The 26,724-nt window shown below is 39.0% G+C and overlaps 1 long non-coding RNA gene across 5 annotated transcripts; it reads right to left on the bottom strand.

The window, feature by feature from the left end:
• Positions 1 to 11,046: 11,046 nt before the first annotated feature.
• Positions 11,047 to 26,672, bottom strand: LOC135445481 (uncharacterized). 5 transcript variants are annotated; one of them, XR_010439537.1, is made up of 5 exons: positions 26,622 to 26,672; positions 25,759 to 26,293; positions 23,174 to 23,319; positions 18,054 to 18,161; positions 11,047 to 14,223 (listed from the first exon to the last, which is right to left on the bottom strand). It is a non-coding gene; the product is annotated as an uncharacterized LOC135445481 (long non-coding RNA). The 5 variants fall into 5 exon arrangements; XR_010439536.1 differs by lacking the exon at positions 11,047 to 14,223 and adding an exon at positions 15,135 to 16,683; XR_010439539.1 differs by lacking the exon at positions 11,047 to 14,223 and adding an exon at positions 15,135 to 16,683 and having other exon boundaries at positions 23,224 to 23,319.
• Between the last annotated feature and the right edge of the window lie 52 nt (positions 26,673 to 26,724).

The following is a 26,724-nucleotide window of genomic DNA, read 5'->3' as shown; positions in this document are numbered from 1 at the left end:
ATGTGATATGCTGAGTACCATTGTTTCCCAGTGGCTTACAGAATTAGGAAAAACTGACTTTTATTTCACTCCTCCATTTAGCAATTGTTGATACTATTCTTTGTTTCTTATCAGTGGAAATTTTTTTCCTCAAATGCTTTTTGTGCTTTGTCTCACCACCCCTCAAGGACTGGAGGATTTCTGCACAAACTGGGGACAAAACTAGAAGGGATGTGCGGAGACACAGTATTTGGAGCTCCTGAGAGCAAAATTTACATATGGAACAAAGAAAAGCTTTCGGAAGACATCCTATTGTCCCATTTTCTAGATCAGGGTTGCAATTCCATCTGCTGCTGCAGCACTATGTTTTCAATGACCCTCAGAAACTTAACCAGCTTCACCCTAGCAGTGCTCTGGGTTTGGTCCTGCCAACATGGTTGCAGAATCTGCCCGCTGTGCTGGCTGGAGAATCTCTGCTGGCCTGCAGCTTGTCCTGTTTTAACATTCACCCATAATCTACTGCTGTCTGGGGGAACAGTTATCTTCTCCTTTATGTCTGTCCTCATAAGAATGTACATTTCAGGCAGCACGCATAGTCCCTCTAAAGTTTGTCTCTGCTCACCTAAACAAGCTAAAATAATTTAGTTCTTTTCTTGTAAACAGAACTGTATCAGTACTCTAGATAAAGCCTCACCACTGTTATGCACAACAGCCTTAATGCTTTCATATCTTATCTAGAAGTATCTGTTTAAAATAATTTTAGGGACCACGTTAGCATTTTTACGAGCGCATTGCTTCAGTGATGCTGTTCTCCTTAAAAGGGAACTGCAGCCTTCATTGTAGGCAGGGATGATACTCTTCTAACAGAATTGAGGTTTCAGCCACTGCCTTCATTAATTTTACCATTAAAATTATTACCATTAATTTTCATGGTACTGTCATCTTACAGCTTCTGTCACATGTTTTGACATAACTTAGTAGACTTTTGACACAATCACTTATGTGCTCTTTAATTCAAGAGCCCCCTTTTTGTTGAGGCCTTTCAGAACTGCTGTGGCACTATGCAAACCCCCAAACAGTTCAGGAAGTAAACATGGAAAGAGTAACACAGCTCTTTGCTGTTGTCGTTTTTTCAACAGTGTCGGAAACAGAGGAGTGGTTTTTGCTAGAATTGGTCTTGCTAGACTGGTCTTTGCTAGAATTCAGGAAGCAAAAGAAAGAACTCCACAATTTATACATTTTGGAACCTAAACACCACCTGAATTTGCTTTAAAACACATAAAAATGCTGCTTAGCGAGGGTGAGAAGTCAGTTTTCAGAATAAGGAAAAAATGTTAGAGACCACAGCTAAGTAAATACATGGAAAGAAAGACTAGACACTAGAGGAATGAACATAAAAATGTGGAGGTACCTCAAAGGAAACCATAATCAATGAACACAAAGACAGACATTGCTGGAAAAACTTTGCAGTTCCACGAAATCTTAATAAGCCAAGCCACAAGTCTATAGTTGTAGGAGCTGCTAACTTCACAGCCATGAAAGACATGGCTCTTGAACACATGCCAACAAAGTACAAAAGTCAAGTGTGTATCAGCTCTAATAATTTTTTTTTTTAAAAGACCAATACTTTACTTACTGTGAAAAGGTACAAGGTAGAAATGACTTATCTATTTAGGCTCTGGGCACTCCAAGCACACTGGCAGAATGTGCTTTGTAACTCCTGCTGCATAGTGTTATTTTCCTAATGAAGTGAATCACAATGACACTTTTTAATTGATTGCTTCAGCTAATTTAGGATGCATAATGGTTCAGAAAATTTTCATTCAAGGAGGCTACAGGCCAGCAGAAACCACACCTACCTGCTGTGTGCTGACTCAGGACACTGTTCCAGTAGGTCCTACTATGACAGAGGAGGTTTCTCACTTAAATTTTGTTACCAGTTGGGGATAAATAGAAGTTTAATTAGTTTTTCACTTTTTTGATTAGGTAACTACTCCAGTGGACAGATGTTTTGCATATGTCTGTAGTAGCAACTGAGACCAGCATTAAGGTCAGCTTCTAACTCACCCTTTCCACTCTTGCACTGGAACATTTAAGCCCTTAAAGACGCACTAATAATTCCATCATGACTCTTTCCTGACTTCTGTTCATTCTGCACTCTGCATTTACTGCCTACTCTCCATAAAAGAGTAAGAAAGTTGAAGACTGGTTCTTAAAAGAGCTTCTCAAACTGATAGAAATAACCTCTTAAAGATTGATGGAGGCTTCCTGCTAAGATGCTCACTGTGAAAGTGTCTCTCATCAGTTGATGATGACTGGTCAGGGTGGAACCTCAGTGTCTGCGGAAACTTAACTTGAATTGCTTAGTTAAAATTCTGTGTCTTGTAGTAGTGCTTTGTGGCCATTGTGGCATTTTTTGGATGCACAGTAATGCTAAATGTTGTAGATTCAGTCTGTGTTCATTAATTTTTATGCCAAGATGAAACAAAAATAATCAGTTTTCAGAAGGTGATCATTTTAACCTTAAAGTGAAAGTCTGAAAATTGTGAAAATAAATGCTGCAGTACAAATGACATCAAGCGTATCAAAGTCAGTTCTGCTGTTCAACAAAAGCAACATGCACAGGCTCTTTCATCATCTGACTGCTTAAAAAGGCCATGCTCTGTGGCTGAAAACTAGTAACATATTGAAGCTCTTGAAGCTGATGATATGAGGCAAACTAATTAAGACTGGAAACAATACCCAACTATTTTCAGTTAATATTATTTCCTACAACACTTCAAGGACTGAATCCCAAACTGAAACTCAGCATATATAGCAAGGCCATCTTTGCAGAATTTCTCATTTCTCTTGGAGGAAACACAACAGACTTAAGATACAGGCACTCTCTGTCTGGGCTACTTGCCACCAGATTTTGCGATTTGAGAATTTTGCAGGGATGTTGGTTGTCTGACTGATGTGTTTATTGTGTTCATGGCACATTGCTTCGAGGGTTCCCTCCTCCCCTGCTGTGCTGCTTTTGAGGAAGCAATGTGACTCCAGGGCAGGCCCTTTGGGCGTCTCCCTGGAGCAGCTGGTGACAGCAGCATCACCTCTGTGGAGGTGCCTGGGTTTTCACTAAGCTTGCAGAACAGTCTCTGGCCCTTGCTGTACCAGTGGCAACTGCAGTGACAGCAGCATCTCCAAATGCCCTGGAGGTCTGCAAAACAAATATGAGCTTTTGCATCTGGGGACAGATGTTGCATAAGTTTGGAGGATGTATATGTACATGTGGTCCAGAGGGGGAGAGTGGGATCACAGCAGGTATGGAAATATGATCAGACCTGTTTCAGATCTCCAACCAGTCTTTGTATTTCTGAGCTCCTGAAGCTTTGAGTCAATCATTCTGGTTTTGATCAGGGTCAGCTTAACTAGTTTCTTTATAGAGCACATATGGACCTGTCACTGGACTATTTAACTGACACATTTACAGTAATCACTAATCTGGCATGCAGCCATAAGCATATAAAAAACTAGGTCTGCAAAGTTAACTTTAATAACAATATATTAAAAACGTCCAGCAGACTTCCCCACCTTTTTCCAGAGAAGCAGTCTGTGGGGTAACACGTTTGCTCATAATTGGGCACAAATGAGCAGCAGCCGTCTAAAGACACTCTGTAACCTGCTGGAGAGGAATGTTTCTCTCTTTATTGGTAGGGGCACCTATTTAGCCCTTGTTGTTTCACGGAGTGGTGAATTGGACTGGCCAAACTTCACGCTCACATTAGTTTAATTCTGTATATGCCACATGTGACTGATCATAACTAAAACACAATCACATTCCTTGTTCCAAGGCTCATGCTGGCACAAAGCTTTTGCAGTTCTGTGTAGGCTTAACATAAAGATATGCTGTTTCCCTTCCAGATGCATTACCTGAATACTTCTGCAGTGTTTGGCAACTTCCAGGGGTGCAATGCTGCATTTTCCCTGTGGTGTTTAATGCCTGCTGTAGAGGTCTCCTCCTGCTGTTAACATTGTCATACAGGTTCCTCATGTTTCAGCAGAGCTGTCATTATTTAGCACAGCAGAGATGCTCAATTTCCGTTTCTTTCTTGTACACTCAAGTAATCAGAAACTCTGTGGAGCAAGAAGAATACGAAGTACCATACATGTAGTTGAATTGAATATTGAATGCAGCTCAGTTGTCCATCATCAAATGTTTTGATTTTAAAAGTTTCCAGTAGTACTAAATTGTGCATAAGGTTCAATAATGTAGGTAATTTAAAAAAGCTTTTACAAGGACTTATTTTGGCAAGACTCTATGTGCAGAAACTGATAATAAAATTTCAGTGGCCTTAATCAACCCGATATATGATGTAATGGTGAAAAATAGCATGGGGAAAATGTTCATACAGAAATGAATTATCAGGCAAATTTTCTTCAAATATAATAAAACTGATGTCAGACAAATGTCAATTTTTTCTTTAAAAGTGTGCTGAAGCAAACTCACTTCAAACTGCAATTCTGTGCTCATTTCTCAAAACTTTGCCTAGCTGGAGAAAGATTAGGCATAAAAGACAAACTTTCTAGGCAATTATTTTAGTCTTGAATCCTTGTTCAGAAAAAAATATTGTATCCCTTTTGCAGTACTACTTGGCAGCCACTTAATTAGTCTGTGACTGACTGCTAAAAGGGGTAATCATTCAAATGCAGTAAGTACCTATTTTTGTATGAGCTGTTTTTGCATTTCTTCTATGCTCTGGTGACCAATGGAACTGTTGACATTTAAAGTGTCCATGCTGCCATCAGGTCTAGTATAAGCAGAAATAAAACTCTTTCGCACTTGGGCTTGTCGTTTCTTGTTGCCTGCAAATTCAGACAGGCTGTAGGCTACATTTTTGAGGCTCTCTTTGTAAACATAACAGCTATACACTGACTTGTTGAAAACAAGCACCCTAAAGTAAAACAAAATGCAGCTAGCTGAAATTCTGGCAAATAATTAAGATGTCTGAGAGTTAAATTTGCATGTAACTAAGAAGCTTTCTGACAAAAGATTGCTTATTTCTAATAGTGACTTTTTTCTAATGCCTGGATGGTTTTACATTTTAAAGATAAGCATATAATCACACTGCAGAACAATCTGTACTGGTCTGGGGTCCCATCATGTAACATTGAAAGAGGTCATCTGGTACGTGAAAAAAGCCTAACTTAATTAAGGCCTATTTTGTAATTAACAAAACAAAACAGGGCAAGATGGTAAGATGCTGCCCAAAAGAAGGACTACTGGTTTACCATAAATAACCCCTGGAAAAATTAGAATTTGGCAAAAAACATACCCAACTAAAAGATATGCCTGTGAAGAATATTAATTCTCTGGCAATATGAAATTTTAAATTTCATATGAATGTGGTAAAGTTTGGTAGATGTGTGTGTGCTCTTTTGGCCACAGCTCTAGGTTATGCCTGTGTCACCCTGATCACAAAGTCCTGTTCAGGCTCAGGGTGCAGCCAAGGGAAGTGCCATAGCTGCTGCTCAGACAAAACCCAGTGGGTAAAACACTGAGCCTGGGAGCACAGATGGCTTGGACCCTGTTTTGCCACCTTTATTCCCAGTTTGAGGGAAAAGCAGTTGAAGGCAAAATTAGTGTTTGACAAGGTGAGCATGATGCCTTGTGAAGGCTGACCTAGAACAGAGACTGGACACAGCTAAAGAATAAAATAGGTATTTATTAAATCAAATATTAAATATTAGGAGGCCTCAATGGGTACACCTTGGGCAGCACAAGAGCCCAGCCAGGGCTACACCCAAGATGAGCCCAAAATGGTCACAAAAAATGGATGATCTGTCATGGGGTCTCACACTTTTCAAAGTTCTGGTCCATTAGCATATTGGAGTTAATTGTCCAATTCTAGCTTTAGCCCATGAAGTCCCATCCTTCTTGTTTTTCTCTCTTCAGTCATAAACTGTTTAAGCTCTTGGGCCTGAGATTTGGATTGGTTGTCCTTGGTCCCCAGCTAGAGAAGGAATTGTTTTGTCTGCCTACTCTGTGAAGAGAGCTTACTATCCTTTAATATGAAGCTCAGAAGTCTGCACTAAAGCAGCACAGAATCTGAAAAACAGAAAAGCTAAAATCTGAGGCATCAAGCAGGAAAAGGTATTTAGAAGGAAAAATGAGGGGGAAACAAAATCTGAGAAGGTCCAGAGATATTTCCTGTTGACTTCAGTGAACAGTAACATTGAGAGAATGTTAAAGCCTGGTCGGAGATATTAAAAAGACAGGTGAAGTTGATCCAAAACCATCATATTAACCTATAAAAACCTCTGTTCTCTTGGAGAAAGTGTGCATAGCTTTGTTTTGTTAGCTGGAAAAATGTGAGTTGCAGTTCTGAACTATTTTGCTCCATTGGTCTCAACTAATCTTGCCATGCTGGATTGTGCATATCAAATGATTTTTGTGAATTTTAGAGTGCCTAAGGTGGCAGACACTGAAAATACGGTATAGATACAAGGGCAAGTTTGCAGTCAAGTGTGAATAAAACAGTTAATTCCAGGGAAAAAAAAAAAGTAAAACCAAACCACCAAACCACCAATTTACTATCTGTTAAATCATTATCTGACCATTATCTGACCCATCTTATAAAATTTCACAATAGCAACACTGAGATTTGATCCATCAACTGTTATTAACTGTCAGATTAAATGAAAGCAACCAAACACTAAAGGTGTGAAACTCTGAACAACTTAAGCAAACACAAAGCAAAGAACAGGACTGGCAGCACTGCCTTAACATGGCTGTATTATTTCTGAAAGAGACTGGTTAGTTGGTATGTGTATCTCTTCATGACATGGGTTTTGGCCAGAAAAATAACCTTTGCTTAGAAATTATGGTAACTCTGGTTTGAGCAAGAGGGGCAAAAAAAAAATATAGTTCATTAAGTAGATGCTTATTTTTTTGAAGAATACAAGTTTTTACTTCAGCTTCTCCTTCAGCATGCCAAGCGGCTTATTTCAAAGAGCAGGACAAGAAAAGTACAGAAAATACACAAAATGTGTCAACACAGCAGGTCCCTCCAGCATTTTGTGCAGTGCTCAAAATACAAAGAAAACACAAAGCAATGAAGAAATAGGTTCTGACTGTCCAGCTTGTCATTCCTGAATTTAAAACAATAACCTGGGGCAAAGATGAGCAAAGAAGGTCAGCTGGAGGGTTGGAGACATCTCTCTTTCCCAAAAGCAGCTGAATAAATTCCGGTGTGCCTCTGACCGAGCAGCAGGGATTGGAGTGGGGTCTCTGAGTGCTGCTGAAGCAGTGCTGGCTTTCCAAGCCAACAGAATGCTCATTAGCTTGCTCACGTGTGTGAAAGGGGAGCTGAGCTGGCATGGTCACTGCTGGAGAGCAAGGGAGAGCAGAAGGGAGGAGGGGGAGGGATGCTGGGGTCTTCTGCAAGGGGGTGTCCAGGGCAAGGGATGAGGGCGCTGAGTCAGCACTATATGGCTCAGTCTCCCACTCCATGAAGGTGACACATATTCTAGACAAATTGGAATTTGGCTAACCCGTCCTTCCTTACAGATATTATTCTAGAAAAAAATTGAAAAGTTGAAAATTTCTATTATACTTTTTTTTTTTTTTTTTTGCAACTGTGGCAAGTGCTGACAGATCAGAGGAGCAATTTTTCTAACACTGAAATACTTTTGGCAGTGTACATTGTGGACAGTATGCCTATTCTTAGAAGTTATTATCCTACTAATCATTGCTAAGTACTTTAAAACAATGTATTATGTGCTAAATACAGGCAGGGAGCTCAGTGGTGCCCAGAAAGGGAGGAATATACAGATTGTGTCCTGGAGTTTACAGTCTAAAGCATTATTGTTGCTAGATGCAAAGAAAATGGAAAGATTAAAGGATTGAAGGCTTCACTCCACAAAATCAAATTACTGCAGCTCAAATCAGCACTGCAGCCAGTGCTGATTTAAAACCAGTAGGAGTCTTTCTGCTCGGTCCATTTTCCTGCGATGGGACCCAGGGAATGGCTGGAGGAATGGGAGCTTCTGAGGCCACTGCTCACCTGGGTGGCCACTTGCCTCCTCGCTTGGCTCCCTGCTTCTCACAGGTCCAGCTCTGCCACAGGGGTGCAGAGAACCAGGCCAGCTCTGCCCTGTGCTGGTGAGGGTTTGGGAATTTTGCTGTCTAGGGAAAGAATGTTGTTATGTCTGATGTTTAATGCAGCGCTGGCACCGGGAGGCTGCAGGCAGATTTGTTTACTTGACAGGCTCTGCTAGCTTGACTTTCTAAGGGTAAAAAAACCTACATTCCTACATGGAAAGACTTCCATAAGGGCAGATCAGCTGGTTGCATCAGTCCGTGGTTGCTGAGAGCCAGCAGGGCCGCTCAGGTGTGCCTGGTGGGGTTCTCTGCTTCAGCTTGACAGCAGCACAGCACAAGACTGACACAGCAGCTCGTTTTCATCTCTTCCTGCAAGGCACTCCCAAGGGCACATTTTTATGCATTAGGGCTGGTTTCTGTTTTTCAGAATTCTGTTGCTGTGGTTTGAACCTTCATGGAATCAAAAATGCAGTAGTCTTCGTGATTAGCTTTCGTATTACTTTTATATTACATGAAGGCAAGTTCTTGTTTCTTCTTGTGGCCTGGTAATGGTTAAATTACGTCTTAAAGTGAAGAAATGTTTGCAGAGATAGTTGGTGACTCAGTTGGTTTCTAGGACAAAGCATTGTTTTAAGAGCAGCATGTGCTTGTTCAGTAGACACCCTCAATGCCATCAAACATAACTAACAGCAGTGACCAAAAAAGGTATTTGTCTTGAATTTGAGAAAGCATAAATATTTAAATCGAAGCAAAAATACAGCTGCTGCCTCAAAAGGCCAGTGGAAAAATAGCAAGAACCTTCATATCTGGAATTGGGACTTTATAAAACATTTGTAATGCAACAAATATCCATCCTATTTGTTGAAATGAACTACATGTGCTATATCTGTACTGAAGGCCAGCAAGGAGAGCTGCTATTAATGGTCATTTCCATGTAATAAAATTGTGTTCAGCTCTGTATATTTTTAGGTATGTGAAAATATTTTGCATGTAAGCACATACACAAATATTAACACTACAGAAAAAGTCCTGTGGAAAACATAATGTGTTTGATACTGTATGTGTTTGTTCTGCACGAAATATTTTCAGTTGTATTTTTGATCCCTATGCTTAAATGAAAAAAAATTATATTGAAGAATTTTAACAGTTGGTCCCAGATTCGTCTCCTCAAATTTCCTGAAACATATAAAATTGCAACTGTAATATCATGATTCCTATGTAAATTTATTTTGAACCACAAGCAAATGGAAATAAAGTTAATTTAAGTCAAAGATTGTGAGGATTTTATCATATCTAAACAGTATAAAGGGGTTGAAGTCTCAAGAATTTAGTCTGAGACAGCATGTAACTATTTGTTCCTATTATGTTATTGGCACCCCTGTCATTAAAAGCAAATAATTTTATTAGTTTGTTTAAGAATTTCAGGCTGCTAAATCTTTCAAAATGAAACCTGCTACTAACAACTTGTCCCAGAAAGTCAATAAAGTAAAACAAACTTTGTAGTTTTTCATATCTGATTCTACTGAAGATCAGACATGTAATGTGATTCATGCACAAACTACAGTAGATGCTGAACTCCCAGATCCCTTAAAAATTAATTAAAACTTCAGTATGCCTTTGAGAAGATTTACAACTCCCATCTATCATTTGACTCTTATTCCTTCCTTTCAAGAATAAAAGTAGCAGCTTTGCTGCTTGCTTGTAATTTTAAGTGACCTGACTCTAAAGTGCTGCTGTTTTCTCCTTTTTCATGGGACACAATCTCTAAGCTTTTCCTGTCCCTTTTATTGATTAGCTATCAGATTTATTGCAAAGTTGTGTCCATCCCATGTTTTTGTGGCGTTTTCTGTCGGGTGAATTTTGCTGTGTGTGAGCAGGCTGTGAGGAACAACTCTGCTCAAGAGACAGATAAAGCAGTGATTGGGTTCATTAGATCCTCTGGGCATGGGCACTCTCAAAAAGTGCTCCAATATTTTTTAGTAGGATAATATTGGCTTAAGAGCTTTAGTATTTTTCTTATTTTTAAATCAAAGATTTCCCTTTCTCTAAGTGGTCCAAGGTCTATGTTCAATTCAAAAGCAAAATCTTTTGATGTCAAGGAGTCCTGAGTTAAATTTAATAATGCATATAGTGAGAATTTGCTAAGTTTTTCCCCCCAAAGACATGAAAAGTTATACCAAGATAAAAAAGAGAATACTCTAAGTTGTGATGTCAAAAGCACCTATTTTTGGTGTAGTTATATCATATTGAACTTGCAACAGTACATTGCAATTGTTGATCCTCATTGCAATCCAGAGTAAAATTAAACCCCTTTTTGGATGGAGGTAGAGAAGAATACCATGCAGTCTGGAATTTGGACATTTCTTTAGACTAGCATTTGTGCTTTTCACAGGTACCATTCAGTATCTAGTGCCTTTGCTTCACTATTAACTTCTTGGATTGAGCTTTTGACCTGGAAATCATAATTCAACTTTTTATGGTCTTCATCTCAACACTTGAAGTTTGAGGTACATAACTCACAATACTGATAAGCAAATAGCAAAAACATTGTTTGAATACTCTTGGTTATCTCATATACCAAATTTCCATTGAGAGTCACACAATGCTGTTGTCCATTCTCATTTCATTTTTGAACCAGGTCAAGCTCACACAAAACTGAATGCAGGGTAATGCATGGGTTTAACAATAATAAGGGAGCAGTTGTGAAAAAGGCATAAAAATTAAAATGCTAAGGTCCCAGCTTAGCTTTTTTTCCCCAGAAGGTAATTTTTTTCTTTTAAAAGCATATATTCCTGTTATGTTTTATGGCTGACATACCGAGTTTTTCAGGATCCAATGTCCAAGTCAGTAGCTGGAATGGAGACTGAGTCCACAGCAGGAAGTGATGCTAGGAGGGTGGGTATGCCTGCTTACAAAGCCACAGATGCCTTGAGGTAATAAGGAAGAACTGGAAATTGTACAGACACACAACAATTCATTTCTGTTCCTTAGTGTTTATTATAGAAATGTTCAAGCTGGAGACTTGGCACTCTCCATGTTATAACGATATAACAGCTTCCACTATTGTTTTACAACAATAAATACTTCTGATAGTAAAAACACATATTTTACCAAGAGATTCCATGCAGTATGACCCCATGCACTGCAATATTTCTTGAGAGAAGCGTCACACACAACATCCTGGCAGTTGCTGCAGCAATCGTTCATCTTTGTGAAAAACATCCAGGTCAGGTGAGTGAGTGAGAAACCTCCTGGCTCTTTAGAAGGGTTCGTTTTGTTTTAAGGAACAAAACTAGAAACCATGGTTCCTCTCATTTTATTAACAATCTGGTTTCTGACACAATAATAAAAATTAGTTATGCCATTCTAGGTCAGCAAAATTGATTTCCTTCTTCTGGATGCATTCTGATGTTGGACTTGCCATCTCAGTTGTAGGACAGAAGACATTATTTAACAGCTTCTCAGAGAATGCAGTAAATATGGGCAAAAGACAGGGAAGAGGTGGAAAAGCAAAAGGGAGAGTAAACAAACACTATTTTACTGAATACTTTCCGAAAGGTTCTGTTATGCAGATGTGGGTTAAATTGAAACTGGTTTTCATTTTAACATGTGGTTGAGGTTGAAAGTGGATTTTCATACATGGTGCTGTCTTTTTGTCTGTCATCATATTAGTATTTATTGATTTTAATTTACTTCTTTCCAGGGCTAGTGGAGCTTTCCAGAGTTTTCCCTTGCCTGATTGCCTATTTATGCATGACCTGCTTCTCCCTTTTGTTTTACAATGTGCTCTTAGAAAAGAATTAATTAACTTTTTCATCAGAAATGGTACAGACTGCATTTTACTGAAAAATATATTTGTCTTTAATGAAACAGGGACAATATTGCAAAAAATAGATGTTCCAATTTCTAGTAATATATTGTCTTGGGTATCAAAATCAGAGATAAATATGTAGGTATTTGTATTATCCAGCTTCTTGCAACACAACAGAGTTGCCAAAAACAACATCAAACTCAGTATACTCAGGGAACCTGTGTCAAGAAAATAATAACTCTATTCTAAAATAGCAGATATCACACCTTCATCACTGAAATGTCAAAATATTTTAACTAAGAAAATGTAAATATTAACGGATTAAACTAACCTGCCAAGTTGCAGCTGGAGAGTGTTCCAAGTAGGAAGATAGTGAGTTTCACCAAAAAGAAAAGGCTTGGATTAAGGACAATTTAAAAAAAAAAAATCATTTAATTTGCTTGTTCAAAATTGAAGTTTTGTGCTGTGTATGATCAATTTATGGTTGTATTTCATTGCACTAAAGTGCTAGGAAAATTTCTGTCAGCATTTAGATGATCTTGTAGAATTTATGCACATGGAAATTTATTCTTAAATAACTACTTTTGATTGATTGCTTTCAATTAGCTTCCTATGTAGGTGCTGTTATAGGAAATATATGTCTAATTTTGAATGTGGTAGCTATTACACACATTTTACTTGTCTTACCCCAGTACAGATTAACTTTCTGTGTTGACAAAAACATACTTTCTGTTTTATAACGCTTAAAAGTAAACTTAATGTCTGAATCACAATGCTTGAAGGGGGTAGCAATACCCACCACAAGAGATGGAGTTGGAAGAAACAGAAAATGGTGTGCATGTGCTCTTCTTCACATCTCAGGTGCCTGGAAACTTTCCTAAATTTGCTTTCCCTACAAACTGTATAATGTTTTTTGCCTTAAAATGACAGGCAGAAGACTGCTGTGTATAAACTAATTTCTTTTCTTCCCTTCATAGTGAAAAAAATAACCTCATGTTAGAAGGCAATGGTGTTCATTAAATTACATTTGTCTTATTTTGCTTGTAAGTTGTATTTAATTTCTATGCAACAACCTTATATGGTTATATAGGCTAAGAAAACTGATTGTGCTTAAAAATATGCTTTTTTATGGTTTGAAGACTCTGATGCTTAGCCTTTGAAAGTTTCTGAATGTCTTACCTACCATTGTCAGTTATTTTTTCCTTTTACTGTATCTTGCAAGAGCCATGACAAAGTAATGATTCAGAGCAGGGGATATAAACCAGATTTAAATACTCAGCATTTTACTTCAGGCATCTGGCTCATCCAGTCATATTTAAATATAATCAAGAAATTCTTGAAATACTTTGAAGTTTATATTTCAGGGAAAAGGCAAAATAAAAAATTCCTTTGAAAATAACACCAAACCGGCATTGCCCTTATCTGGACACTATGTCTCCTCCCTGCTTCTTCTTGCTTCTCCTGCTGCAAGAAGAAATTTGTTTGGGGTCATCTTAGAAAGGTTCCTGTCCTTTCAGCATGACATTGGCCTACAGATCAGCATACTAGTGTGAACTTTACTTGTATTTCTGTGGGCATTAAGTAGTACTGATCTGTCAGAAAGTTCGGCAGCAAATTTTATATATCACAACATTCACAATTCAATAACTGAATTTTACTGAATAGAGACGAGTAAAACATAACTACTTTTGTGCTTATTTAGACAATTTAATATAATTTTTTGAGTTTTTTTTTGTTTTAGTTTTTTAAAAATTATTTTTAATTACCAAGCAGATGTTAGTATTCATGAGATGTAATTGTAAAAATTCAGTGTAGAAAAATAAGATAATAAGTGTTAAGTAATGATAGCACTTCAGGTGTCCTGTTGAGAGTCACCAGTGTAATAATCTGTGATCTGGCAGCCCAGCTGTTTTCATGGCCCCAGGACTATTCAGCATCCATGTGTCCTTGGGCAGAGTTCCTGTGGAAAGTGGGGGCTTTTGACGGGGGTAGAGTGAGATATAATATCTGACTGACTGCAGGTGCCAATGCTCAAACATTGCTCCTAAGAGAGTAGCGCTTAAAAGTGATCTGAATAAATAGTTATGTTCCATCCAAGTGGGAGGTCAGTTGATGGACACCATGATTCTTCTGAGAAACCACTGTGTGACCCCAGTCGACACAGAAAGTGATGATTTTCTTGTCTCATTTGGTGGACAGCTGGCCACACACCACTCTGCTGGGAATCTGTTCCTTTGGAAGCAGCAATGAGTATTAAATGATTTGGGGTTTAAAGAAGTGGAAAGGAAAATACTCTGCAGGTCATAGAGGCTTATACTCCATCACTGTATCTTGGATCTGGATCAGTTGCCTACAGTCAGATTTTGAATGGAAGAAAAACATTAGAACTGGAAGGTACCTTTCTGCTGCAGAGAACAAGGTTTGGTTGCAAAACAAATATTTATTTCACTTTCAGATTTGTGATTTTAAATGCCCTGGAAATAATGTTCTTAAAACTCTGTCCTGTCCTGGACAGAAGAAACGCAGAACAGGAGCCTCTTGGGAGTACTGATCTGCCAAGGGTATAAATGGATTTATGCAGCAGTATTTAACAGCTACTGCCCGGAATATTGTTAGGAGCCATAGATCATGGTTGCAACACTAAGAACTCTGGAATGGAAACAAAATTTCAGTTTTGTTTTCCTCCTGTCTCCAATTGCTTTATTCCGTCGGTGCTGTTTTTTGACAACTCTGTGTAAGCAATAGAAATATTTTGCCTGTGGAGCTCAGAAGCATCATATTATGTTCAAGCTTCATCTGGGACACAGCTTTTAGAGATAAGGAAGGTCCAGCCTTCCTCCTCCCCCCCTGTCCCCATTACTGGAAGCTTTTTACCCCCCCAATAGCTTTGTCCCTTAATATTAGAACTGAAAAGGACTCACTCCACCCACCAAAACATGACAAAGACAGGATATATCTTTAGTACATCTAGATAATTCAGTTCTGTTTTAAATAGTCAAATGAAAAGGATTCTTGTATATGCCCAGAGAGACTATTTCCCAGTTTAACAAGACTGTTTTATTCTGATTGCAATTCTGTGTTTTCCACATTTGGAAATGAGCACAAATGGCCATTGTGATCTTCTAATCATATTTTTACCCTAATACTGTCCTCAGAACTTTCTGAATTAATTTCTGTTTTAGTCAAACTGCTTTCAAGAAATGGACACCCAACTGCTAATTTTTGAAGCATTCAATTTTATTGTTTTTTCTTTAAAATGTATGTTTAACTTCACTTTCTAGCTACATTGCACTGTTAGTAACAGATGTCCATATTTTTTTTTGTTTTGTTCCACATTCTTTGCTTCCTTATAAAAGTAACTACAAATTAGCCACTGTACTTATCATACTTGAATTGCTGATTTTTGGGTGTGTAAGTCTTTGCAACCTATAGGCACAATGCCTGATCTTTTAAGTTTTAAAAGTAGTTTATTTCTGCCTATCACTGGACTAACTCCTCTGAGCTGTAATGATGGCAGGGAGATGTAAATCTCAGAAGAAACTTAAACTCATGGGGTTGTCGTATCAAAGCAGATTATTGTTGGACCAGGTTCCAGGCTCACCTAGTACAGAGGAATGATTCTTACTTCCTATGTAATGAAATTTTGGAGGTCTAATATGAATTAATTTTGAAATTATTTTGAGTTTTTTCCATACCTTGTGATATGGAGGAAAATGAGGATTAAGTGGCATGTTCAGACTAATGTTTAGACTGACTGGAAAGTGGAATCCAAGAATTAAATCCCCATCCAGTTGCAAATAGACGAAGTTTTGCCATTCATTCATTCTTTCCCAGTATCTTTCTGAGTAGGAGATTTCCATAGGTTCTTCTGTTAGAAATTTCCTTCTTATTTCCAGAAATCTCCAAAAATCTCCACTGAAATTAAAAGTAAGTTCCTGGGGGTATGAAGAGATTGCTGGAACATGGTGACAGGTTCCCCACAGAAACTGTGGAGTCTCCTCCACCTTTGCAGATGTTGAAAACTTGACCAGAGATGGTGTTGAGCAACCTTCTGTAGCTTTGAAGCTGGCCCTACTTTGTGTGTGGTGTTAAACCAGATGATCTCCAGACCTCATTCTGATGCCTTATGATTCTGCAATTCTGCTTTTCATTTTTTTTTCACAGATTTCTAGAACCAAACCTTCTAAGTTTCTAGTTTCATTGTCTTTAGATACCACAGTGACACAGTACTGGCAACCTGGAGAACCCAATCATTTGAAGCACCTACATTGTCTCATCAGATTTCTGCATCAGGTGTGGGAGATTGAACACAATGTTTTCATGGAAACTCTTGGTTCTGGGTAACATCTTCAGTGAGCACAACCTTTAGGTTTTTTATTGGCATATCATGGTAGAATGACACAAACTCAGGAATGAGTGAAAGGCTATAATGTGCTGCTATATGTTATTCCCAGACTGAAGAGAGAGAGTCTGGCGCATGTCTTCAGTGATCTGTTACCGTGGTTACTAGGGATGTCAAAAACAGTGGGAAGTCTCACTGACATTTTTATGTTCTCATAGTTCTAGGAGGAAAGAGAGCTCAGGACCTCTCAAAAATGCCCAATTAGGCAGTAAAAAACTTTGGGAAGTGACTGTTAGAAGACAAAATCACTGTGTTGTGTTCCCACACCTCCACACCCACCATTCTGAGTTTTCTATGCTTTATATTTAAATTTTGCAAAGTTGCAAAAATTTTTTTTTCCCCATTGGATCTTCCCATTTGTTCAGTCTCTTCACCTGCCTTGGTGGCCTTCATGAAACTCCAAAGGTCCTTTTAAAGTAAATGGAATAATCATTAACCAAAAACTGCTGTAAAAATCTGCTTGGTACTTATAGCTAAAATAAGATATATATAATGAAGTGTATGAAAGAAAATAATCTATGCCAACAAAACTGTCTGATGGTGGACTCTGTGTTTCTTTTCAGACTTCCATAATGGTATTCAGGATCCTAGGTGCTGGAAATCAAATTTCAGAACATTAACTTGCTTAGTAGTTGTTTTGTGATAGTGGACCAATATTTATTTATTGACTGGGGCTGGAGTTAGAGGTAAGATTTCCATTTCTTAACCTGACATGGAACATCTTGAAAAGACAGAAGAAAAATATCCCTCCTATCATAACAGGAAAATAAAGTTGAAGTTGTACTCCTTACTGTTAGTCTTTCTAAAATAGGAATTTCTTTTAAACTCCCTTTTAGACCTTCACTAGTCCTGGGAGAGAGAGAGAAATTACTTCCCAGTAGAAGTAATTGCATAGGACACAGATCCTTGAGAAAAGGTTGTTAACTCAGCTTTAAAGTAAATTTTTGGTTTTGTTTCACTGAGGAATGGCTGAACTGCTCCTTCCTTGTGCTGGATTGCAGCAAATATTTTTCATTTGTAAAGGTAGTGAAGGTCTCTGGAGGATGAAAGCAGAGCTACTAATCAGATTTCTGTGGGATGACTACTGTACTTTCTGAGAATCATTGATGAAATCAATAGGGATTTTCACATATTTCTGCACTTCTGCAGAAATATCAACTACTGCATAGGGAGTATGTACCTTAGGGGTATCTACAGCTGCATGCATATAAACATAAATTAAAAGCTTATAGGTTTAAGTTTATGCATATAATGTAGTAATGGAAAGTAACCTCCTCTGTGAGGAAACTGATGACCATTGGGATCAAGACAGAAAGGTAAAAATCAATATACTTCTTGTCTAAGAATAATGCAAACATTGATGTTTTCAATCTGTTACTAAATTATCAATATAATTTAACTAAATGACTCTTTTGTGGCTGCCTGTACTTGACAAATTCTTGCTTTTGAGGTTAGTAGAACAGCCTACATGAGATAAGGAACGCAGGACACAGTTTGCTATGGGAAAAGCCCCCATCGGCTTTACCCATCTGACTACAGATTCTTAAGAGTAATGTTAATTACTCTATATCTGCTGCTCCTTAAAAATCGACCTATTTTGTTTTAGAGTGTGGGTTCAGGTCTGCAATTGAGCCCCATTGGCTTCAGGTACCAATACTGGACAAACCTGTACGCTGGAATCTGACTTATTATAGAGGCTGCTGCACACCCAAACCTGCACCTCCCCAGTTCTTCTGACAAACATCCCCAGATGTTGTTATTCAACACCTGGCAGTTACCTTGGCCAGGCTCCTTCCCAGCCTGGGAAGGGTCCGTGGGTCCTTCCTATGGTCTGAGGTGTCATCAGGGGTGGCCAGATGTAGGACAAACGTTCTCCTGCTGGCAAACTGGATGCAGAAAGATTCTTAAGACAGAGCCAACATTGTCTTTGAGTATTTCTTTGAGGCTTCTCCTCCTTCATTTGCCACCCCACTGTGAGTTCAGGCACATTTCGGTTTGCTGTCCTTCCTCCTGACCCCTCAGGTTGTTATTTTTACCAATGACTGCTGCAGTTTTCATCACCCATCATTAGGCTGAAGTTCTACAGTCAGCAACTGGGTTTTAATCAGTGGTGCTGAAAGTATTACAGCTTTAAAAAGCAAATATAGCCTATCATATATATATATAAAAACATATAGATAGATAGATAGATAGATAGATAGATAGATAGATAGATAGATATCTGATGGATATATATGTAAATATATACACATCAGATATATATCCTAGGTGTTCTTTAATATGCAAAGAATATTTGTTTTTTTATATATTTAAAATTGCTAACCTTTAAATTAACTTCAGTATCACTACACTTATGAACTAGACTGCTTATTTTGATTTCTTCTGCTTAATCTGGGAGTGTGTCCTTTAATAATATGGCTTCACCCTTAATGACTGAAGTCATCCTGAGCTGATGCCAGAAAAAACATTGTGCTATAGTGCTCTATCATGTGCTACTTTCATTATCTGGCCAAAAGGCTGCACTCCTCCACACAATTACACTGAGGTTGGGCACAAAAATGTGTAAATGTGTGTACTTGTAATAGGAATGTGCTTTGACAATTAGATATCTTTAAACAAAGACAGGCATTATCTCATTTGTTTTGCCTAATCTTGATCTCTTCTTAAAACAGGTCAACATCTAGCAGAGAATATCCATGGCAGCTATCATAATAAATTCTCTCCTAAAACAGTGAGGCAGACTTCAAGACCTGCTCTGAATCTGGATAAAAGCAGGAGACAACAACAGCCAACAATGGTAAAGTATAAGACAAATTAAAACTATGCAGTAAAGGAAGTCATAATATCACAAATGAACTACAAATGTTCAGTGCATTTTATTTTTTTAAATATAGAAAATAAATTAGAAAAGCACGTTTTGGCTTGTTTTTCTATCCTGAACATTTGTAGCTGATTTCTGTGTGTTGAGGGTTTTTTTTTAAATTTAGTTGAATAGGATCTGTGTTCTCCCAGGGATGTCCAATGTCTTGGCAAGGACACAAAGGTCTGTAGGGCAGGAAGGCTGAGGAGCTGGGACTGTGGGCTGATATATGCACACTTATGCTGAAAAATGCAGTGACTGGAGACCATCTGTGCAATGGGATGCCTTGGTGTTGTACAGATTCAGCAAAGATGTTTCCCTAAGCTCTGCACCACGTAAATATGTTTTGGGCTCCAAGTTCAAGGGAGTCAGCAATAATGGAATCAGAGAGCAGTTGGTGAATCCAAATGTATATTTCTCTCGTTGTCTGAACTTGGTAGCTCTGTGCAAAGCTGAATGAACTTGTTTTTCATGTTTGCAATTGCCCTGAGTATTCAATTTCCAGTCTGCAGGTTTGCAAAGCAGTTGCAATCAAATACTTCAACCCTCTCATCAGAAGCCAACTATGTTCATAGCTGAAACTGAATAAGCTCTGTCTAAGTTCTACCCTGACTGATATCATGGGTGTCACTGAAGCTTATTACAATGCACATTCAATGGAGGGGTTCAATCCATCTGCCATAAAATAGGTTTGTGTCCGGTTTATCTCGGCTGTTTGAGGGGCCTGGGAAGGCCCGGGGTGGCCTTGGGGCAGCCTGCGTATCGAAGGACGAGAAGAGGCTTCAGTTCTTCTTTCGGTTTTTATGTTTATTAATTGTTTATCTAAAAGATGTTCTTTCAGCCGAACAAAGATCTGCTCAGCAGTCAGCCATGGGCACACTGTCTGCCCTCCCGGGCAGCCACGTATCTTTATACCCATTGTTACGTGTACAATATTTATCATTTTTCCCCAATACCATCTATTCTTATAACTCGGTGCACTCTCAGTAATAACCAATCCAAAAATGCCACCGTGGCCAAAGAAGATGGAGGAGAAGAGGAAGAAGAAGAAGGACAGGACACACCCCAATTCCTCCATCTTACTCCTCTAAACCCCCCTGTACATAAATCTTAAACCTTGTGTCTCACCCTCTAATTAGCTAATCCCTTCACCATTCACCCGGTGAAGCCCTCATCCTTGTCGTCTCCTGTGCAGGACCAAAGTCCAGCCACCAGACACTTCTGGCAACATTCCAGGACTCCCGAGCCCCCCAAGGTGGTCTCGGAGGCTCAGCATCTCAGGACTGAGATCTTGAGATCCGACAGGTTTGTGCTAGTAAGTTGCACAGTGCCAAGAAGTATTTCTGTTTATTGAAACTAGCTCTGCTTTTGGCATAGGAGGGTTTGCTCACATGGATGAGGGATCTGCTGTGATGGTTGGTTGAGATGCCAAAAAAAGGTCCAAGGAACATTTGATTCACTAGTGTCAATATAGCAATATACTCCAATTAAAAAAATAAAATAAAATTACTTTTCCATTGAGGACAAACCAGTTCTCATTCTGAGCAGAATGATGTCAGCATGCTGATGGTAGAATTCATCCTGATATACAACCCAGAACTGGTTTGCATGTATTTCATTATCTTCCGCAGTTTAGTAAGTATTCCCACAGTACATTTATCAGTAAAATATGGAATCCTATCACAAGTTGCAAGTATGTGCTCAGCATGCCCAGAGTCCTTTGAAGGATGAACAATTGTCTGACACCTCACAAAACCCAGCAGCAGACAGCATTTGGGGTTTCTGGGCATCCCCAGCAATACAGATCCATGGAGGAATAGGTTCCTGCTGCAGTTTCACTATTTGCACACCCCAACAACCAAAGGTTGTAATTTTAGGGTTGAGTGGGAGTTGTGTGACTTAGATGAGAGCTGCCCAGTGTGTTGTGAATTTGTGAAAGTGTGCTTCAAGACATGTTGGCATGTCAAGCTCTTAAATGAAAAGTGTGTTTTACTGCATGCTTTGGGGGAGCCTTAGAGAAGAGCAGTCAATCTCAATTAATGAGAAAAGAATCTGGCCACGCGTGTATTGGAAAAGGTTTGCTTTCTGCCATCAAAGTACTTCCCAGCTGGATGCTGTTAATAAATAATTGTCTGGTTCCACTTACTGCCTTAAAGTTCAAAATCTTCACGTTTTATGGGTAGTCAAAGTAAAGAGCAGAAAGACTGGAAGATCTGAGTTATCATTCCTGGATATTGTGAGACCATTTCATACAACCTGATGATATGGGAGGTAATTGCTACAGTCATGCACAAAAAGTTTAAGTTCTGCAACTGCTGCCTGTACTACAGGAGCCTTTCTTTAAAATTTTTTTCTAAGGGCAATTTTGGAAGTTTACACTTTTATCTTTATCAAATATTTATTGGTGTCTCTTTTTCTAAAATTATCTCATAACTAGCATTCATGCAAACAAACATTTCACTTTGGTGCATTTTATTAAGTTGAAGGCTAATGGTACATGGTACACCTAATCTGTGTTTCCTTCAACCAGAATAAAATCCAATCAGAAAAAGGGAAGTAATGCAATTAGCATTGGTCTGCTTCATTACATTTTACACATACAAATACACATCGCATTTATTTTAGAAAATCTGTTTGTTGTGAAAAATGTTTTCATCACAGTTAGGATATCCAAAGATGCCTAAAGGACTTGGATGCTCAAATCCTGTTTGCTTTTCTCCATTTGCTTCTGCTCACTGGAGAAGTTTTCCAGTGGAGAAATGTCTGGGAAGCATTTAACAGAGGTCTCACCTCAGAAATGTTATGCTAATTTTAGTCTGCTCTGAGACTCCAGGAGTTCAGGATATGGAATGAATTTGCACATGTTTAATGTTTCCACGGTTTTATTCTGCAAGTCTTGAGCAATTCCTCCTTAGTATGCCAGGACTTTCCTTTTGGGAAGCTGGCTTCCTAAAGGGATATTTAAGAGCAGTTGTTAAGAGTCATCCTAAATCCACATTTCCACCTCAGTATTTAAGATGGCAATTAAAAGTCAAAGCCCAGTTTTATCAGCTGAAATCAGAGCTCTGAATGGTTTACATTTCAGGTCAGAATTCATTTAAATCAAGTCCAGCCCTGGGCATTTGTGTTATAAACACTTCTTCATTTGCAACATGACTGATCTTCTGAGCAGATGAAAAAGCCTTATGAAAGACAGGCCTCAGCTTAGCCAAATGGTCAAGCAAAATGCCTGCCTTTAAGGTGGCTTCATCTGCACTGTCATAGCTAAGGCTTTTGTGCCAACATGACATGACAAAAGATCACCTCTGTCTTCTGCACGGCTACAGACTGGTTAGCAGGCTTGCCTCAATAAGATGTTTTAGGAACCTTCCAGTAAAGGCTGAGAGGATGGTAAGGATAACATTAAACAGCAGCAATTTTCCCCCATCCCTGTCCATCACTCCCCTCCCATGCAAATCCTTCTGATGTTTTAAAAATATGTGATGTAATTTCTGATGAAATATTTGGGTTTTTTATATAGCCTGTAGGTGTAGGTCTTTGCACAGAGTTGTCTAGCCTGATGTAGACAATACATTTGAAGGCAGCGAGATGTAGGTACCTGAATGCTGAAGGAGAGGGCCCTGCAAATAGGGTTCTGAGGACATAGGTGGCAGCAGAAAATGTGTCAAGGAATGGCAAGTAATGATATGAGGCTTAATTTATTCAAAATAAAGTGTAGGTCTTATGATCTCACTTATCACTGCATATAGTGATACACTACACAAAGCAGGTTGTTCCTCACCAGCAGGGACACATTGGAGATTAAAGATCTTCCTGAGGTAGGACTGCAGCTCAGACAGAGCTGCACTGCCCACCCTGAATCTTCTTTAACAATGAGATTCATTACGGGCAGCAAACAGCTTAAGCTAATTAATAGGGATGTGTTCCTGGGGCGTGCCTAAGTAATGACTTGTGTTAGGGACTCATTTCCTGAGTGGAAACGAGAGGGTTCATAGAATCATAGAACAGCCCAACTTGTGAGGGACCTCAAAAGATCACCTGGTTCCACTTCTTGTAGGAAAGGAAGCCTAGATAAGGTTATGTAGCACCTTTTCCAGCTTCATCTTGAAAACCTTTGGTGGTGGTACCTCCAAGAAGTCACTGGAGCAGTTGTTCCTGTTGACTCATCTCTTTGGAGATGGACACTGCACGCAGATAAGAGGAGAGATTTGGTGATCTTGTTACCACTTTTATCATGGTGCTCCAATGGTCAAGGCATTTAGCTAAGACATCAGAAATTCAGGCTAGATGCTTTTCACGAAGGCACAGCAGCCTTGGAATAGGAGACGTGACTAATCACATCATTGTACAAAATCACAGAATGAGATGATTTAGAAGGCGCCCACAAGGATCAGTGAGTCCAGCTCCTGGCCCTGCACTGCACCATCCCCAAGAGCCTCTCAAGCCTCTGCAGTCCTCCCTGGGCAAGAAGGGGTTGTTGTTTACCTATATAGACCAAGGCACTACTTTCTTACCTAATTTAAATTTTAGATTCCAATGTCCCATTTTTTATCAGGCACACAGAATATAGTAATCCACTAAAGAGATAGCATGCTTAGTTTAAAAGACTCAGATAGTAAATTAATACCTTCTTTGAAAAAAATGAAACATTTCCTTCCTATATATGCTCATGCAACGTATATTTAAGCTGTACATGTAAAATACGCATTCACTGAACTTGGTCTGCAATCATTTATACCCTTTGGGTAACAAAGTGTTGTTGCTTGATGAGATTACCTTGTCTAATAATGGTTTTGAAGAATTAATTTGAGGAATTTATCTATTATTTTGGATGAAAAGTTCTGGCAGTTCAAGGCAGTAAAATTCCTGTCTTGCAGAAAAGAACACAGTTCAACCTCTGTCAAGAAGCAAAAATTTGTAGCTGATTGCAGCAACGAGATCCCAAATTTTTTAAAAGAGACTTAATTTTACTAAATATTTATCTCAGAAATATGCAGCTAAAGACCAATTGCTTCTCTGCAGCAAACAGGAAATTTTATCTGCTTCCTGGTTTTGTTTTTCTTCTCCCTAAATTTTCCTACCACAAACATTTGGTGTGTTAAATGAAGTCTGACTTATTTGTGTTCATTCTGACTAATTTCAATAGCTTTATCATTGCTCTTTATTAAAAAATTAGGAATTTATAGAGCTGGGAGCAAAATGAAGGGACCTTTGTGGTTTAGTATATGAAATGAGCTGATGCTTTCAACTCAGTTCCTTGTTAAGAAAAAAGTGCTGTCTTTGAAAGCACGTAAAAAACCTGGCATCTTTTACAAAAAACATATTTAAGTCTGGAATCAGGGAATGAAAGAAAAATGATGTTTGAATATGCTCATTTAGTTATTCTCCTACATCAGTCTCAGTTTTTAACAATCACATTCAGTAGAACATTTGACAATTTTGAACATATTCATTACTGATTAATGCAAATTTTAATAGTTGTTTCCAGTTTATTCACAGCCCTTTTGCTGATAAAAAATGGGAAACAGAAGTACATGATGTATGATCCTGAATTTACCAGTGCACATTTTGAATGGAGGTCAGTCACCTCAGTATTAGCAAATCAGACCAATCTAGAAGGATAAGACATTTATAAAACAACTAGAAAGCAGATGATTGATTCATCAGAGTTGTGGGAAGTGATTATTATCAATATGTTTATTTTAACTGCTAATAAAAAATGATAAACATTACACAAACAGTAATGGAAATGAATCTATCTGGAAGAAATTCCTAAGTAACAGTACATGGTAAGGCAATGACTTTTTTACATGACAGAGAACAAAGCTGCAGTCTGATTTACAGACTTGATGTGGTTGAACAGTGAAAAATGTTTTCTCCTCAGGATAATGTACTGAATTTATATCAATAATAATTCCAAATGTAACTAGTCTGCCTCTAGGTAATTTAGTTTGGTCAAATATCCTGCTCAATCTGATCTTGCCCATTTTCATCTTCCCCGGACACATATCTAACAGCATGCACCTGTTAAAATGTTTGTAACATCTGCACTTATTAAATCAAAGTATACACTGTCACCTCATATTAGCCCACTGCTCCAGCCAGGTTTAGTTTATAGAAATGAATGGGATTGTACTGTTACCAAACGTGTGTTACCCCAAACCAGTACCTGTTCCTGTGGTTCAATCAGTAGCTCCCCTCACCCCTCTTTATATTTTGAACAAGACAATTTTCCTTTGAGGAGGGCACACTGAAAATAGTGGTAAATCCTTCAACACACCGTATGATTTTGTGCATTTATTCCTTGATCCTGTCCTTGAAAGGCTTCTAAGTCAGTTGTAGGCCAAATGGGCTATGTTAAACAGCTGGGTTTGAAGGGTTACAGATAACAGAGTAAATCCAATCTCTTTCTCTTTATAATAACTAACTATTGAGTGCACCTATTCATTTTTTGATCAAAGCGAGGATCTTAGTGTGTTACTTTGTTGTTTATAAAGGAATTTTCTCTATCAGGGCTTTTTTTCTTTTTCTTCTCAAGGCATCCATGTGCCCTTTTTCTTGTGTCCTGAGGCATTTCTTGGGCTACTTCTGTGTTTCTAAGTGATGGATAGAATTGGACTCACCACTGAAAGGGATGCCAGCAGTCATGTGTCCCTTCTCTTGTCTCCAGTTCTCTTCTCATAGAAATGGATGCAGTTCAGGACGTGGTGCTTTATTTTCCCTTTTGTGCCCCTTGACCCCTGCCTGGGCCATTAACTCTCACACTGCTGTCCAGCTGCTCTCCTTGTGCTTCTTTCCTTACAAACCACTGCCCGGCTGAGGACAGATATCAGCTGTGGTTAGGGCAGAACTGTAAGGGGCAGCTGGTCCCAGCTCTGGATGTGTGCTGAGCTGTGGCTCCATCCTGGTGCCAGCTCTTGGAGTGGTGGAGAACGCCAGCGGGACACCAGTGGGATACCAGCTGTGGAGATTTCTATTACATAACAGACAAACGTAGAACTAATCCCTCAAACCAGTAGTTGGTACCTCTATTCTTCCCACTGTGTATGGCAGAAATGGCAGCAGTGTCTGTCTTTCAGACTGTATTTCCAGCTACACAGCCCACACTTGTTCCTTCTTTCCTTTCAAAGTGCAAGACTAGGCAGCCTTTGGTCTCACCTGTGGAAGGCAAAAATATAATTGTAAGAAATCTTGAATCTGAAATTGTGACTAACTGCAAAGCAGCCCTCAGGACAGCTAAATAGTAGCTGACTATAAATCCAGGATAGTCCTAGATCAGCCCTATTAAAGAACACGTTTTCTTCACCCAGCACTGCGGCAGGGTGTACGCGGCCACCAGGGCAATGTCCGGCTAGCAGAGGGTCAGCGGCCGACACCCAGCTGCATAAACAGCCAGCCCCCCTTGGCGTCTATAGGCCTCGGGCTGGACTGCCTTGCGGACTGATCCCACCGCCAAAGGGACAAGACAAAGGAGTAGCACACTCACTGGGGGTGAAGGTCGGTTTATTGATGGAATAGCCAACCAAGGAGCACCAACCAGGGAATGGCCAGGAATGGAGGGTGGAAAAGGGTTATAAAGAGGGAGGGTA

The sequence above is a fragment of the Zonotrichia leucophrys genome, chromosome 3, assembly GCF_028769735.1.
Source record: "Zonotrichia leucophrys gambelii isolate GWCS_2022_RI chromosome 3, RI_Zleu_2.0, whole genome shotgun sequence".
NCBI lineage: Eukaryota > Metazoa > Chordata > Aves > Passeriformes > Passerellidae > Zonotrichia > Zonotrichia leucophrys.
This window is presented reverse-complemented; position numbering and strand designations above follow the sequence as displayed.